Genomic DNA, 16,577 nt, shown 5'->3' with positions numbered 1-16,577 from the left:
GAACCTATCCTAAACTGATGAATATCTTGCATATCACCTTAGAACCTTCATCTTGCGATGGATCGAGATAAAGACAGAGACCCAGTTTGGAGAAACAGACTGAGCACTTAAGGTCCAAATGAGGAACAGAAGGAGGGAGAACATGAGCAAGGAAGTCAGGACCATGAGGGGTGCACCCACCCACTGTGACAGTAGAACTGATCTTTTGGGAGCTCACCAAGGCCAGTTGGACTGGGACTGAATAAGCATGGGTTGAAACTGGACTCTCTGAACATGGAGGACAATGAAGGCTGATGAGAAGCCAAAGACAATGGTACTAGGTTTCGATCCAAAAACATGAACTGGCTTTGTGGGAGCTTAGCCTGTTTGGATGCTCACCGTCCTGGACCTAGATAGAAGTGGGAGGACCTTGGTCTTCCCGCACGGCAGGGAATTTGGACTGCTCTTAAGTATCGAGATGGAGGGGGAATGGACTGGGGGGAGGAGAAGAGGAGTGGTGATAGGGGGAGGGGAGTGGGGGGAGGGGGCAATATGTGGGAGGAGGGGGAGAGAAATGGAAAACGGGGAGCAGGTGGAAAATTTAATTAAAAAAGAATAAAAATAAATAAATAAAATGGGATAATAAATAAAGAGTGGTCCCCTTTTATAGGATCTAATCGTGTTATAGGGAGAATTGCATACAATTAAAATGACTTTAAAAGAGCTTAGTTGAGCTGGGTGGTGGTGACAAACGGCTTTAATCCTAGCACCCAGAAGGCAGAGGCAGAGAGATCTCACTGAGTTCGAGGCCAGCCTGGTCTATAAGAGCTAGTTTCAGGAGAGGTTCCAAAGCTACAAAGAAAATCTATCTAAGGAACTAGAAAAAGAAAACTTTATTTGATAGTGGATAATTGAAATAGAAGTAATTGTATTTGACTTTAGTAGTAGTTAAAGACTTATATCATTAAATCAAGTATGAAAAAAATTTTAATATCTTAATTTCTAAAATATATAAATTATAGGGAGCCCAATAATAGCTACAAACATTGATAAAAACCATTGTTTTCCTAACAGAAACCAGGCCTGTGTAATTCCTCGCACTCTAATCAAAGTTGTAGATGTCTATGGTATTATGATGCAATCTACTGGACAAAACTCTTCCAACAGAATGTACTTCAGATTGTTGTATCACAGCTATAAGCTTTTAAATGCAACTTTCTGTCAAATACCCAAAGGTTTGAACTGGCTTTTCCTGTGTTGTTATTCAAATTCCTTCCCCATGAAAGGTGTCTTCGTAAATTCATGGGAAGGATTCTTTAAGTATAAGCATATACTAGGTGTATAAGCATATACTGTCACCTTACTCCTTTAAATAAAAACTCATTTGCAAGAATCTAAATCAGTAGAATTTATTGGTTGTTTCCACTGTCAGTATCTACTGGAACTGTCACAGTGGGTCTTTGACTAGCCAAGTGAGTCCTGAATAGACAGGAGTTGTTCCAGTTTAGCGAGCTCATTTTCCACAATGTTCAGATCAACTAGTATTCTTTTGTACATGGATAACAACTGTGTGATGTTAACATGGCAAGATTGAAGTTGTTGACTGTGAGATGTGCAGCATTGTTCCTGTGTGGTCCGAATGGGATTTCTTTGAAGGGGTACAGGAGAGGTTGACTCAGGTGACCTTTTATTCACTTTTATCTGTAAAAAAAAATTACAAATGTTTTTTTTGCAGCCTAGAAATTTCCAAAGTCTTTCTCATGATAACTTGGTTATGAACAGATATTTCACCAAGTGGTATAGATTGGCTTATGTAGAAGAGAAACATTGAATGCCAACTATGTTTTGCATAATCACAAAGAAAAATGATACCACCTTGTCATGTCTGGCCTTTGGAAGTTCAGGAGAAGCCTCCAAATATGTTTTTGATACTCATGATAAGCATTGCACTTGGAATTTTAAGTACCATTCATGCACACACATTTGGATCTGAGAATACTTGTGAGAACTTGGCAGTTCCTAAAGCCATTGAGGGAGGGAAAACAGGAAATTGGCTCCATGGTGAGATGGAGTGGGGTGCAATGGGAGAAATACAAGAAGAAAAGAAACAGATTCCACTAAAAGTGGAGTCATGACTTTAAATGTCAGTATCTGATACACTTGGGAGTTACTTTTGTGTGTGGTAAAAGATAGAAAACACACTTAAGGACTTTAGAACACAGCTACAATATCATACGAAACAGTCTCAAAAATCAATAAAAAAAGACCACATGAAATTGAAATGCTTCTACACGAAAAGGAAACAGTTTGAAAACAAACTACAAAATTGAGACAAGCGTACAATATTTTGTGCAGGCAAAGATTCAAGAAGAAGGCATGGAGGCTGCCTTGTACAGCCATGTTCTTGCTTTATGAAACTCAGTAGTAACCTTGACATATGACATTAATTCTATTATAAATTACTGCACTTATTATTTTAGACCAACACCAGGAAATTCACATTTACACAGGGTACCACCAGAGAAGTGAGAGAAGACAAGAGAAAGGACCCATTCTTAAGGTGAGACTTTGATGGTGAAGAACAGACCAGTTCAGGTCTCCCATTTTCTTGTGGTGAGGGAGAGGATCGGTGGAACTTGCCATATTATTAGTGACACGTGTATTTTCTTAACCTAACTACTGAATTCAATTGTGAGTGTTTGAGAAGTTTATGTGGGACAAACATCAAAAATGTCAGGGCTCTATGGAGAGGAAAGGCGTTATTTGTTCTTCTTCCCTTAGTTCCTTTCCTCTTTTGGCAGTCTTTCAAAGACATGGCCGTGCTTGCCTTTAGCTACTTTAATGTTACATACTGCTTACCTGAAATAGCCTCTCCTGGATCCTGGATGTAAAAGATGGAGGCAAATACAATGCTGCCCAGGAGGATGGATACGATGTTCCTTACTTCTTCCACCTTACATTTCGGAGGCATGGTCTCTCAAGCAAACTAAGTGTTTACCAATAAAGCTAGTCTTACACCTGCTTTTCTCAACTGCTGGGTTGGAATATTGAGTTGGCTGCCATGTCCACTACATATTTAGTTGAGGGATTCTAAGGTTCTGAATTCTACTCTTCCTTTCTTTCTTTCTTTCTTTCTTTCTTTCTTTCTTTCTTTCTTTCTTTCTTTCTTTTTTTTTTTTTGGATTTTCGAGACAGGGTTTTTCCATAGCTTTTTGGTTCCTGTCCTGGAACTAGCTCTGGCTGGTTCCTGTCCTGGAACCAGGCTGGCCTCAAACTCACAGAGATCCGCCTGCCTCTGCCTCCCGAGTGCTGAGATTAAAGGCATGCCCCACCACCGCCCAACAATTCTACTCTTTCTTGTGTGACATGTATAACTTCTATCTCCCCACTGAGAAATGTTGTATTTTCTTAAGCGTGATACAGAGACCAACACTGGTCACCTTGTAAAGAATGAGAGACTGGAATGCCCAGCTTTAAATGTGTTCCTGGATCACATTCCTCACCTTACTCCCAGAAAAGGCATTTTTTTCTGTAAGGTTGTTGCTACTATGAGGGTGCTCATGATACAGAAGGTCGTCTTATAGACATGTATATGCAGATGGTGCTAAACACAGTCATTGGGCTAATGTTTAAAAAAATAATTATTAAGTTGGAGGGAGGACGAGGGAATAGGAAATGAAAAGAAAAATATGGGTGGGTTTTAACAAATGCATTATTTATATGAATGAAATTCTCAAACCAAAAATCAAAATGTAAAAACATACCAAATAATGTTTGTGGAAAAATTATGTCATGCCTCACACTGAAGATCCATAATGTTAAGCTCTTAGTTATGTTTTAGATTTTGCATGGTCATAGCAGATCTTTAGTTACTGTTCCCGTCGCTATAAGCTCAGCAAAGGGAATATAAATCTTCTAGAAATCCGCCCAAACAAGATAAGAGTAAAAACTGTTACTAGCTTCAATTCTCATTGATATTTTTATTATTTTTAAGCAATATTTTTTATTTTACATTCCAGTCCCAGTTTCCTCTCCCTCTGCTCCTACCACTCCACCCACCTTCCCATAAACAAGTTCCTATCCTCAGTGGTGGTGAGGCCTCCCATGGAGAGTCAACAAAGACTGTCCCTTAAGGAAGGAGACTACTTCCTGAATATGACACCAGTAGCACAGACACTGATATGGGCTATTGATAAATGGGACTTCCTGAAACCTAGAAGCTTCTGTAAAACAAAAGTCACAGTCAACAAGATAAAATGACAGCCTATAGAATAGAAAAAGGTCTTCACCAACCCCACATCAGGCAGAAGGTTGATCTACAAAATATACAAAGAACTCAAGAAACTAGGCCACACAACAGCAAATAATTCAATTAAAATTGGGTGTAGATCTAAACAGATAATTTTTTGTTGAGGAATCTGAAATGGCCAAAAGGAACTTAAGGAATTGCTCAACATCATTAGCCATCAGATAAATGGAAATCAAACCAACTCTGAGATTCCATCTTACACCTGTCAGAATGGCTAAGATCAAAAACACCAATGACAGCTTATTCTGGAGAGGATGTGGAGTAAAAGGAACACTCCTCCATTGCTGGTGGGAGTACAAACTTCTATAGACACTTTGGAAATCAGTATGGCAGTTTCTCAGACAACTGGAAATCAGTCTACCTCAAGATCCAGTAATACCACTCTCTGGCGTATACCCAAAGCTTGCACACTCATACCAAAAGGACATTTGCTCTACTGTGTTCATAGCAGCATTATTTTTAAGTTCTCATTGATATTCTTCAGCAGTCCTGTCTCCCTTCCACTCTTCTGTCTCCTATGTTTCACTTTTCTGTTTGTACCTTTGCACATTTAACTAACACTGACAGCCAGTTATCATTAGTGTTGCCTGGGATTCTTTCCTTTCCTCACTGTTCTAACCAATCCACAATGCCCAAGGTTTCCCTTATGCTTTTTAACTGACAGATATTGATAAAATCCATTGTTACTACATGAATTACATTTGTTCTATGTTGGACATATGTTCACTTCATGAGTTCATTAAAAAGTGAATTCATAATCTCACTTCAGAAAAATAAGTTTTCATTCTTGTACTTCCTTCTTCATTATATGGTTGGCATATAATAGTGTAAATTTTCTTAGTTTTCCATGCTGAAAGAAAAAAAGTTCTAAAAGTTTTTTGTTTTTATTTTGACTCACCTGGATTTTTTATTTTATAGTCTTTTGGGTTTTTCAGTTTGGGTTGTTGGTTGTTGAGACAGTATGTTATTCAAGCTGGACTTGAATTCCTGGTTCCACTGTCTCAGTGTTGGGATTACAATTTAGCTTCCTTAGTGTTGGGATTAAAAAATAACATCCATGGTTCCTTCTTTCTTGAGAGTGTCTTTATACATTTAATTTATTGTCAATGATCATACAGCTACCAAAGGGTAGTTTGAACTTGTTCATTTTCGTTCGTTTTGTTGCCTGTAATTTAGAAATTCATAATGTATTTTTTGGATCACTGCAGCAGTCTTATAAATTAACTCCCTTTCCTCTCCAGTTTTGTTGTTTGATTTATAATCCATAGTGGAGGCATTATAAAATTCCTAAAATACAACTTCCATTACATTGTACTGTGATCATTCAAAGAGACCCCTCTACGTGCTGTAGAGTATACTGCATCACAGACTTTTTTCCAAATTCATTTCCCATCACTCACAAATTTTTACTTTCTGTCCCAGCAACAGTGAAGTTACTACTATTTTTCACATAATATATAATTTATTATTTCAACATTTGCCTTGAATCATTATATACTCATATCTATCCTTATGTTGTTTCTAATTTATGATGGAGTCTAGGTATCATCTCACTCAAGAAATAATCCCTTATCTTTGCAGATATATTAGATATTCTTCCTGTGAATTACATGTCATGTCATGTACTCTTTATAACTGTAGCTATATAGCTTACCTTGTTAAAGGTGGTTTACTTGTTAGTCTTTCCTTATGTATTATAATGACCTCAGAGCAAGAGGTCTTATGTTATTTTTTTTTTTTGGTGTCCTGAGTGTCTATGTAATAAAATACCCAATCTACCAGTGGTGTTAAAGATGTAAAGAAGCCCATATTGAAAGAAAGGATGAATGTGAATGGAAGGGTGTAAGGTACATCTAGTTATGTCAACTTGAATACTAAGCAAGTGGGTCATGATCTCATTATGACTGTGATAATGGAAATGCATTTGTGCTGAGCAAGGATGTCTATTATTTATTAACTCTCTAAAAAGATATTGTTGATTAAGTCACATTCTTAGCAGATATGTTGTTTAACATTAAACACAACTCTCAGTTCTTGGCACAGGATATTCCTCTGCAAGTTATTGCCCAGGGCTCTCCCAAAGGTTTCAAAACAACACAGATTATTTCCATTGACTTTAGTTTTCCACCATAACTACACAATAAGTCCTGATGTTGGTGAAGTCATACTTCAATATTAAGACATAAAGATTAGCTTAAAATAATGGGAAAATTTGTCCCTGAAGACTGCAAGTTGCTATGCACAATTTTTGATGGGGCTCAGGTGAGATAAAGATATCAAAGGTCTTATTGAACACTGAAACCAGCATGCTACAATTCCTATCTGCCAGGCAAGGTGTATGTACAGCTGCAATACAGGTAAGACTGTTATGAGGTGGCCAACCTCTTTATTACATTTGAGGCCTGGTTCAAAGAAAATATTTGTGCCTGGCACTATCAATCTTGTTAGAAAATTTATGGCTGATAAGTATCATAAACATCCTTAAAGGGAAAACTATAATTGTTGATTTGATAAAAGGTCTTGCTCTAAAACTACCTCTTAATATTTATTTTCTATACATGCACCTAAACTTTCCCTAAAATTTAGTATTTCTCTAAACTTTAATGCAGGAGTTTTCTAAATTTTTATTTTGCAGTGGAAAGTTGTTAACACAACCTAATTTGGCAAAGTGCTACAAATAAGTGAATACAGTGCTTAGCCCCAAATAGAACATCTGTATTCAAAACCTATCACCCAACGCACAGGAAGAACCACAGAAGATGAGGTGTCAAGAAAGTGAGAACCGGAAGTTAAGAACAAATACTATGAACTCTGTCTTATGGACATCACATGGAAATTAAATCACAAACTCAGAGTGGTTGTGTTTGCCTAAACGATACCAGGAAAAGAAGTGTCATGTCTTGGATGAGGAGAAGCTGAGGCACCTCACCCCTATCTAAGGAAGATTCATCAGTTAACAGTCCCTTGGAGAGGGGCGTTTTTCTTTAGCCATCAAGAGTGTCAAAATTTAATCTCTGATGGGAGAGTTGCTGCTAAGAACCCAGCTGTGGAACTGCTGGGAGTTGGTAGTCAGTATTGAAGGGATACTTTTCTTTAGGAGTGTGGACACTGATGATTCTATGTGTTCCAATGATATACGCATACCCCTGCACTTATAGACAGCACTTGTTATCAATGAAGTTTTGATATTTGTTTGTTTGTTTTCTTTTATAAATTTATTTATTTATTTATTTTTAAAAATTCCACCTCCTCCCTGCCTCCCATTTCCCTTCTCCTCCTCCTACCCCTCTCCACCTCATCCAAACCTCTTCTCATCCCTCTCCAGCACAAAGAGCAGTCAGAGTACCCTGCCCTGTGGAAAGTCCAAGGTCCTCCCCCCTCCATCCAGGTATAGGAAGGTGAACATCCAATCTGGTTAGACTCCCACAAAGCCAGTACATGAAGGAGGGTCAAAACCCGTGCCATTGTCTTTGGACTATCGACGGTTCTCATGGTCTTCCATGTTCAGAAAATCCAGTTTTATCCTATGCGCTTTCAGTCACAGTCCAGCTGGCCTTGGTGAGCTCCCAATAGATCAGCCCCACTGTCTTAGTGGCTGGGTGCACCCCTCGTGGTCCTGACTTTGTTGTTCATGTTCTCCCTCCTTCTGCTCCTCGTTAGGACCTTAGGAGCTCAGTCCGCTGCTCCAGTGTGGGTCTCTGTCTCTATCTCCATCCATTGCTAGATGAAGGTTCTATGGTGATATGCAAGATATTCATCAGTATGGCCATAAGATAGGGCCATTTCAGGTTCCCTATCCTCAGCTGCCCAAGGAACTAACTGGGGACATTGCCCTGGGCACCTGGTAGCCACTCCAGGTTCAAGTCTCTTGCCAACCCTTAGGTGGCTCCCTTAACTAAGATATGTGCATCCGTGCCCCCATCCAACTTCCTTTATCCCCAATCGTCCCGTATCCCCAAGATCCCCCCATCCTCTCCTCACTTTTCTCTCCCCATCTCCCCTTACCTCCATCCGACCCACCCCCAAGATTCAAATTTTTTGCCCAGCAGTCTTGTCAACTTCCCATAGCCAGGAGTATTTCCTTGGGTTCACCCTCTTATTTAGCTTCTTTAGGATCACAAATTATAGACTCATGGCCCCTATCCATGGCTAGAAACCAATTATGAATGAGTACATCCCATGATCTTCTTTTTGGGTCTGGGTTACCTCAACAGGATATTGTTTTCTATTTCCACCCATTTGCATGCAAAATTCGAGAAGTCATTATTTTTTACCGCTGAGTAGTACAATAATGTGTATATATTCCACACTTTCTTCATTCATTTTTCCATTGAAGGGCATCTAGGTTGTTTCCAGGTTCTGGCTATTACAAACTATGCTGCTATGAACATAGTTGAACAAATGCTTTTGTCATATGATAAGGTATTGCTGGGTCCAGGGGTAGGTTGATTCCAAATTTCCTGAGAAATCACCACACTGATTTCCAAAGTGGTTGCAAAAGTTAGCATTCCCACCAGCAATGGATGAGGGTACCCCTTTCTCCACAAACTCTCTGGAAAAGGCTATCATTGATGTTTTTTATATTAGCCATTCTGACAGGTATAAGATGATATCTCAAAGTTGTTTTGATTTGCATTTCTCTGAAGACTAAGGAGGTTGAGCATGACCTTAAGTGTCTTTTGGCCATTTGAAGTTCTGTTGAGAATTCTCTGTTCAGTTCTGTCCCGATTTTTTAATTGGGTTAATTATCATTTTAAAATCTAGTTTCTTGAGTTCTTTATATATTTTGGAGACAAGAACTTTGTCTGTTGCAGGGTTGGTGAAGATCTTCTCCCAGTCAGTATGTTGCCTTTATGTCTTAATGACAGTGTCCTTTGCTTTACAGAAGCTTCTCAGTTTCAGGAGGTCCCATTTATTCAATGATGCCCTTAATGTCTGTGCTGCTGGGGTTATACATAGGAAGCGATTTCCTGTGCCCATATGTTGTAGGGTACTTCCCACTCTCTCTTCTATCAGGTTCTATCAGGATTGAAGACTTTGATCCATTTGGACTTGAGTTTTGTGCATGGTGATAGATATGGGTCTATTTTCATTCTTCTACAGGTTGACATCCAGTTTTGCCAGAACTATTTGTTGAAGATGCTTTCTTTCTTCCAATGTATACTTTTAGCTCCTTTATTAAAAATGAGGAGTTCCTAGGTTTGTGGGTTAAAATCTGTGTCTTCTATACGATTCCATTGGTCGACTTCTCTATTTTATGCCAGTACCACGCTTTTTTCATTACTGTAGCTCTGTAATAGGATTTGAAGTCATGAATGGTAATGCCTCCAGAAGTTCCTTTATTGTATATGATTGTTTTGGCTATCCTGTTTTTTTTTTTGTTTTTCTATATAAAGTTGATTATTGTCCTCTCAAGATCTGTGAAGAATTTTGATGGGACCTTGATGGGGATTGCATTAAATCTATAAATTGTTCTTGGTAGAATTGCCATTTTTACTATGTTGATCCTCCCAATCCAAGAGCATGGGAGATTCTTCCATTTTCTGGCGTCCTCTTCAATTTCTTTCTTCAATGCCTTAAAGTTCTTGTCAAATAGATGTTTCACTTCCTTGGTTAGTGTTACCCCAAGATATTTTATGCTTTTTGTGACTATCATGAAAGATGATAATTCTCTTATTTCCCTCTCTGCTTCTATATCCTTTCTGTAAAAGAGGGCGACTAATTTTGGGGGGTTGATCTTGTATCCTGCCACATTACTAAAGATGTTCATCAGTTGTAGGAGTTCTTTGGTAGAGTTTTGGCATCGCTTATGTACACTATCATATCATCTACAAATAACACAAGTTTAACTTCTTCCTTTAAAATTTGAATCACCTTGATCCCCTTATGGTGTCTTATTGCTATTGCTAAAACTTCCAGCACTATATTGAAGAGGTATGGAGAGAGAGGACAGCCTTGGCGTGTTCCTGATTTTAGTGGGATGGCTCTAAGTTTCTCTCCATTTAATTTGATGTTAGCTGCCGGCTTGCTGTAAATAGCTTTAAATATATTTAGGTATGGCCCTTCTATCCCTAATCTCTCCAAGACTTTTATCATAAAGGGATGTTGAATTTTGTCAAATGCTTTTTCAGCATCTAATGAAACGATCAAATGGTTTTTGTCTTTCAGTTTATTTATATGATGGATTACATTGATAGATTTGCATATGTTGAACCAGCCTTGCATCTCTGGGATGAAGCCTACTTGATCATAATGGATAATATTTCTATGTGTTCTTGGATTCGGTTTGCCAGTATTTGTTGAGGATTTTTGCGTCGAAATTCAGGAGTGAAATTGGCCTGTAATTCTCTTTCTTGGTTGAGTCTTTGTGTGGTTTTGGTATCAGAGTTACTGTAGCTTCATAAAAGGTATTTGTCAATGACTCTTCTGTTTCTATATTGTGAAATACATTAAGGAGTATAGGTACTAGGTCTTCTTGGAAGTTCTGGTAGAATGCCACATTGAAACCATCTGGCCCGGGACTTTTTTGGAAGGGATGTTTTTGATAACTGCTTCTAATTCTTCACGACTAACAGGTCAATTTAGGTTTTTCACCTGGTCCTCGTTTAACTTTGGTATATGGTATTTATCTTTAAAAAGTGTCCATTTCTTTTACATTTTCCAGTTTTGCGGCATACAGGCTTTTGTAGTAAGATCTAATGATTGTCTTAATTTCCTCTCTGTCTGCGGTTATGTCCCCCTTTCATTTCTGATATTATTAATTTGCAAATTCTCTCTCTGCCATTTGATTAGTTTGGATAGGTGTTTATCAATCTTGTTGATTTTCTCCAGGAACCAGCTTTTTGTTTCATTGATTCTTTCGTTTGTTTTCTGTGTTTTTATTTTGTTTATTTCAGCCTTCAGTTTGATTATTTCCAGTCTTCTACTCCTCCAAGGTGCGTCTGCTTCTTTCTTTCTAGAGATTTCAGGTGGACTGTTTAGTCTCCAATGTGAGCTTTCTCTGTTGCTTTAAGTGAGCACTTAGTGCTATGAACTTTCCTATTAGCACTGCTTTCATCCTGTCCCATAATATTGACTATGTTGTTTCTTTATTTTCAGTGAATTCAGGAAAGACTTTAATTTCTTTATTTCTTCTTTAATCCAGGTTTGGTCCAGTAGTTGACTGTTCAGTTTCCATGAGTTTGTAGGCTTTCTGGGGGTAGTGTTTTTGTTTAATTCTAGCTTTAATCCATGGTGATCTGATAAGATACAGGTGGTTACAGATATTTTTTGTAACTGTGAATGTTTGCTTTGTTACCGAGTGTGTGGTCAATTTTTGCGAAGGTTCCATGAGCTGCAGAGACGAAGGTATATTTTTTCCTATTTTGGTGGAATATTCTATAGATGTCTGTTAATTCCATTTGACTCATTACCGCAATTATTTCTCTTATTTCTCTGTTAGGTTTCTGTCTAATTGACCTGTCCATTGGTGAGAGAGGAGTGTTGAAGTCTCCTACTATTAGTGTGTGCGGTTTGATGGCTGCCTTGAGGTTTAGCAATGTTTCTTTTACATAATTGGGTGCCTTTATATTAGGGGCATAGATATTCAGGATTGAGACTTCATCCTGATGAATTGTTCCTTTTATGTGTATAAAATGTCCATCTCAATCTCTTCTGATTGATTTAATTTGAAGTCAACTTTTTTAGAAATTAGTATGGCCACACCTGCTTGTTTCTTAGGTCCATTTGCTTGATAAGCCTTATCCCAACCCTTTACTCTGAATTGGTGCCTGTCTTTGTGGTTGAGATGTGTTTCTTGTAAACAGCAGAATGTTGGATGCTGTTTTTATATCCAATCTCTTAGTCTGTGCCTTTTTATAGGTGAGTTTAGTTCATTGACATTAAGTGATATTAATGACCAGTGGTTGTTAACTCTGATCACTTTTTTAGTAGTAGAGTTTGTGTGTTTCCCTTCCTTGAGTTGCGCTGGTGAAGGGTCTCTAGATGTCTGAATTATTATGGTCATTGTTGGACTCCTTGGTTAGTGATTTTCCTTCTATTACTTTCTCTAAGGCAGGATTTGTGGCTATGTATTGTTTAAATTTGTTTTTATCCTGGAAATTTTTTTTCTCCATTTATAGTGAATGAAAGCTTGGCTGGATATAGTAGTCTGGGCTTACATCCATGGTATACTAGTTTCTGCAGTACATCTATCCAGGACCTTCTGGCTTTCATGATTTCCATAGAGAAGTCAGGTGTAAGTCTGATAAGTTTACATTTATAAGTAACTAGGCCTTTTTCCTTTGCAGCTTTTAATATTCTTTCTTTATTCGGTATGCTTTGTGTTTTGATTGTTATATGGTGAGGGTTTTTTTTTTTTGGATCCAGCCTATTTGGTGTTATGTATGCTTCTTGAGCCTTCATAGGTATATCTTTCTTTATGTTGGGAAAGTTTTCTTCTAAATTTTATTAAATATATTTTCTGAACCATTGAGCTGTGCTTCTTCCCCTTCTTCTACTCGTACTATTCTTAGGTTTGGTCTTTTTCTTCAGTCCTTTTTATTGTTTATTTATTTATTTAAGATTTCTGCCTTCTCCCCGCCACCACTTTCCATTTCCCTCCCCCTCCCCCATCAAGTCCCCCTCCCTCATCATCCCTAAGAGTAATCCAGGTTCCCTGCCCTGTGGGAAGTCCAAGGACCACCCAGTTCCATCCAGGTCTAGTAAGGTGATCATCCAAACTCCCTAGGCTCCCACAAAGCCAGTACGTGCAGTAGGATCAAAAACCCATTGCCATTGTTCTTGAGTTCTCAGTAGTCCTCATTGTCCATTATGTTCAGCAAGTCCGGTTTTATCCCATGCTTTTTCAGACCCAGGCCAGCTGGCCTTGGTGAGATCCTGATAGAGAATCCCCATTGTTTCAGTGTGTGGGTGCACATCTCGTGGTCCTGAGTTCCTTGCTCGTGCTCTGTCTCCTGCTCATGATTTGGACCTTGAGATTTCAGTCCGGAGCTCCAATGTGGGTCTTTGTCTCTGTCTCCTTTCTTTGCCTAAATGTTTTTCTTTGGGTTCACCTTCTTTATTAGCTTCTCTGGGACCATGCATAATAGGCTCAACGTCCCCTATTCATGGATAGAAACCAAATATGAGTGAGTACATCCCATGTTCCTCTTTTTGTGTCTGGCTCACCTCACTCAGGATAGTGTTTTTCATTTCTGTCCATTTGCCTGCAAAATTCAGGAAGTCATTGTTTTTGACTGCTGAGTAGTACTCTAATATGTATATATTCCATACTTTCTTCATCCATTTTTCCATTGAAGGGCATCTAGGTTGCTTCCAGGTTCTGGCTATTACAAACAATGCTACTATTAACATAGCTGAGCATAAACTTTTGTTGTATGATAAGGTATGTCTTGGGTATATTCCCAAGAGTGGTATGCTGGGACAAAGGGTTGGTTGATCCCGAATTCCCTGTGGAACTGCCACACTGCTTTCCAAAGTGGAAACCTGAACTTGATAGAAGAGAAAGTGGGAAGTACTCTACAACACATGGGCACAGGAGAACACTTCCTACATACAACCCCAACAGCACAGACATTAAGGGCATCATTGAATAAATGTGACCTCCTGAGACTGAGAAGCTTCTGTAAAGCAAAGGACACTGTCACTAAGACAGAAAGGCAACCCACTGACTGGGAGAAGATCTTCACCAACCCCACAACAGACAAAGGTCTGATCTCCAAAATATATAGAGAACTCAAGAAAGTAGACTGTAAAGGGCTAATCAACCCAATTAAAAAATGGGGCACTGAGCTGAACAGAGAATTCTCAACAGAAGAAGTTTGAATGGCCAAAAGACATTTAAGGTCATGCTCAACTTCCCTAGTGATCAGGGAAATGCAAATCAAGACAAGTTTAAGATACCATCTTACACCTGTCAGAATGGCTAAAATAAAAATCACCAATGATAGCCTTTGCTGGAGAGGTTGTGGAGAAAGGGCTACACTCATCCATTGCTGGTGGGAATGCAAACTTGTGCAACCACTTTGGAAAACAGTGTGGCAGTTTCTCAGGAATTTCGGGATCCACCCACCCCTGGACCCAGCAATACCACTCTTGGGAATATACCCAAGAAATGCCCTATCATACAACAAAAATATATGCTCAACTATGTTCATAGCAGCATTGTTTGTAATAGTCCCCTACTTCCCTTGGTCCCTGGCTCATTGGGGCTACCAGGAGTCCCTGTGTAGGTGCTGAGAAGTTCCATCTGGACGGGTGAGTGTGTGCTATTCTGGGGCGGACTGTCCCGGTAGACAGCAAAAACACCCCTCCCCCAGCTCCTGCTGCAGAACCCCCAAGCCTGCCTTGTCTGCAAGGTCCTTTGCTGTGGAACAGCTTCCTGCCCTTTCACTAAGGCTACCAACCCAGAGCAGTGAGTGCCTGACTAGAGGGCAGGCCTCAAGGTCCCCGCCAGGGAAAGCAGGGGCCCTGCTGCTGGGGCTGCAGTGTCTGCTGTGCTCTCCTGGACCCGCTCTGCCCGCCCCCTACTTCCCTTGGTCCCTGGCTCATTGGGCTACCAGGAGTCCTTGTGTAGGTGCTTAGAAGTTCCATCTGGACGGGTGAGTGTGTGCTATCCTGGGGCGGACTGTCCCGGTAGAGAGCACAAACCCCCCTACACTAAGGCTACCCAACCAGAGCAGTGAGTGCCTGCCTAGCGGGCAGGCCTCAACAACCACCGAAAGGGAGCACAGGCACCTCCAGCTTGTACTGCAGTGTCGCCTGTGTTCTACTCGACCCCGCCCTACCCCCTGCATTCACCCTTTTTTCCGCGGGTCATTGGAATACCAGGCATCCCTGTTTTGGTGTTGAGGAGTTCATCTGGAAGGGAACAGTTCCTGCCCCTACACTGAGGAGATACACCCAGAGAGTTAGTCACAGCAAAGACTGGTCCAAGACACCAGGCCTATCCTGGCTCCATTTGAAGGAAGAGATGGGCAGGCGCCAATGAAAGAATTCCCCCAACAACTTGAAAGGCAACGTGACATCACCAGAATCCAGGAATCCCAAAATAAGAAGGGTACACCCTAATTCAGAAGAATTAGAAGAATTCGACTCAAAAGTGAATTATATGAAAATAATAGAGGACCTTAAACAGGAGGTGAAAAACTGCCATATTCAATTAGAGATTACAAACAAAAAGATAGAGGAAGTGAATAAATCTCTCAAAGATACCCAAGAAAACCAAGAGAAACAAGAAAAAGTAATCAAACAGGTAAGGGAAATGGTTGAAGACTTGAAGAATGAAGTGGAAGTAATAAAGAAAACACAAAACGAAGGAAAGATGGAGATGGAAAATTTGGATAAACGAACAGGAACTACAGAGACAAGTACCACCAACAGATTACAAGAGATAGAAGAAAGAATATCAGACACTGAAGATACCATAGAGAAAATAAACACTCTGATCAAGGAAAACAGCATAACCAACAAATTCTCATCACAAAACATTCAGGAAATCTGCGACACAATAAAAAGACCAAACTTAAGAATAATAGGGATAGAAGAAGGAGAAGTACAGCTCAATGGTCCAGAAAATATATTTAATAAAATTATAGAAGAAAACTTTCCCAAACTTAAGAAAGATATTCCATTGAAGGCACAAGAAGCATACAGAACACCGAATTGACTGGATCAAAAAAAAAATCTCCTCATCATATAATAATCAGAACACAAAACACACAGAATAAAGAAAGAATATTAAGAGCTGCAAAGGAAAAAGGTCAAGTTACCTATAAGGTAAACCTATCAGACTTACACCTGATTTCTCTATGGAAACCATGAAAGCCATAAGGTCCTGGATAGATGTACTGCAGAAACTAAGAGACCATGTATACAAGCCCAGACTACTATATCCAGCCAAGCTTTCATTCACTATAAATGGAGAAAACAAAATTTTCCAGGATAAAAACAAATTTAAACAATACATAGCCACAAATCCAGCCTTACAGAATGTAATAGAAGAAAAATCACAAACCAAGGAGTCCAACAATGCTCACAATAACTCAGACATCTAATGACCCTTCACCAGCACAACTTGAAGAAGGGAAACACACAAACTCTACTACCAAAAGAAAGAAAGAAAGAAAGAAAGAAAGAAAGAAAGAAAGAAAGAAAGAAAGAAGAAAAAGGAAAGAAAGGAAAAATGACCGGAGTTAACAACCACTGGTCATTAATATCAATTAATATCAATGGACTCAACTCGCCTATAAAGAGGCACAGGTTAAGAGATTGGAAACGAAAACAGGAT

This window comes from Chionomys nivalis, chromosome Y (genome assembly GCF_950005125.1).
Source record: "Chionomys nivalis chromosome Y, mChiNiv1.1, whole genome shotgun sequence".
NCBI lineage: Eukaryota > Metazoa > Chordata > Mammalia > Rodentia > Cricetidae > Chionomys > Chionomys nivalis.
Note: the sequence above shows the minus strand (reverse complement) of the source record.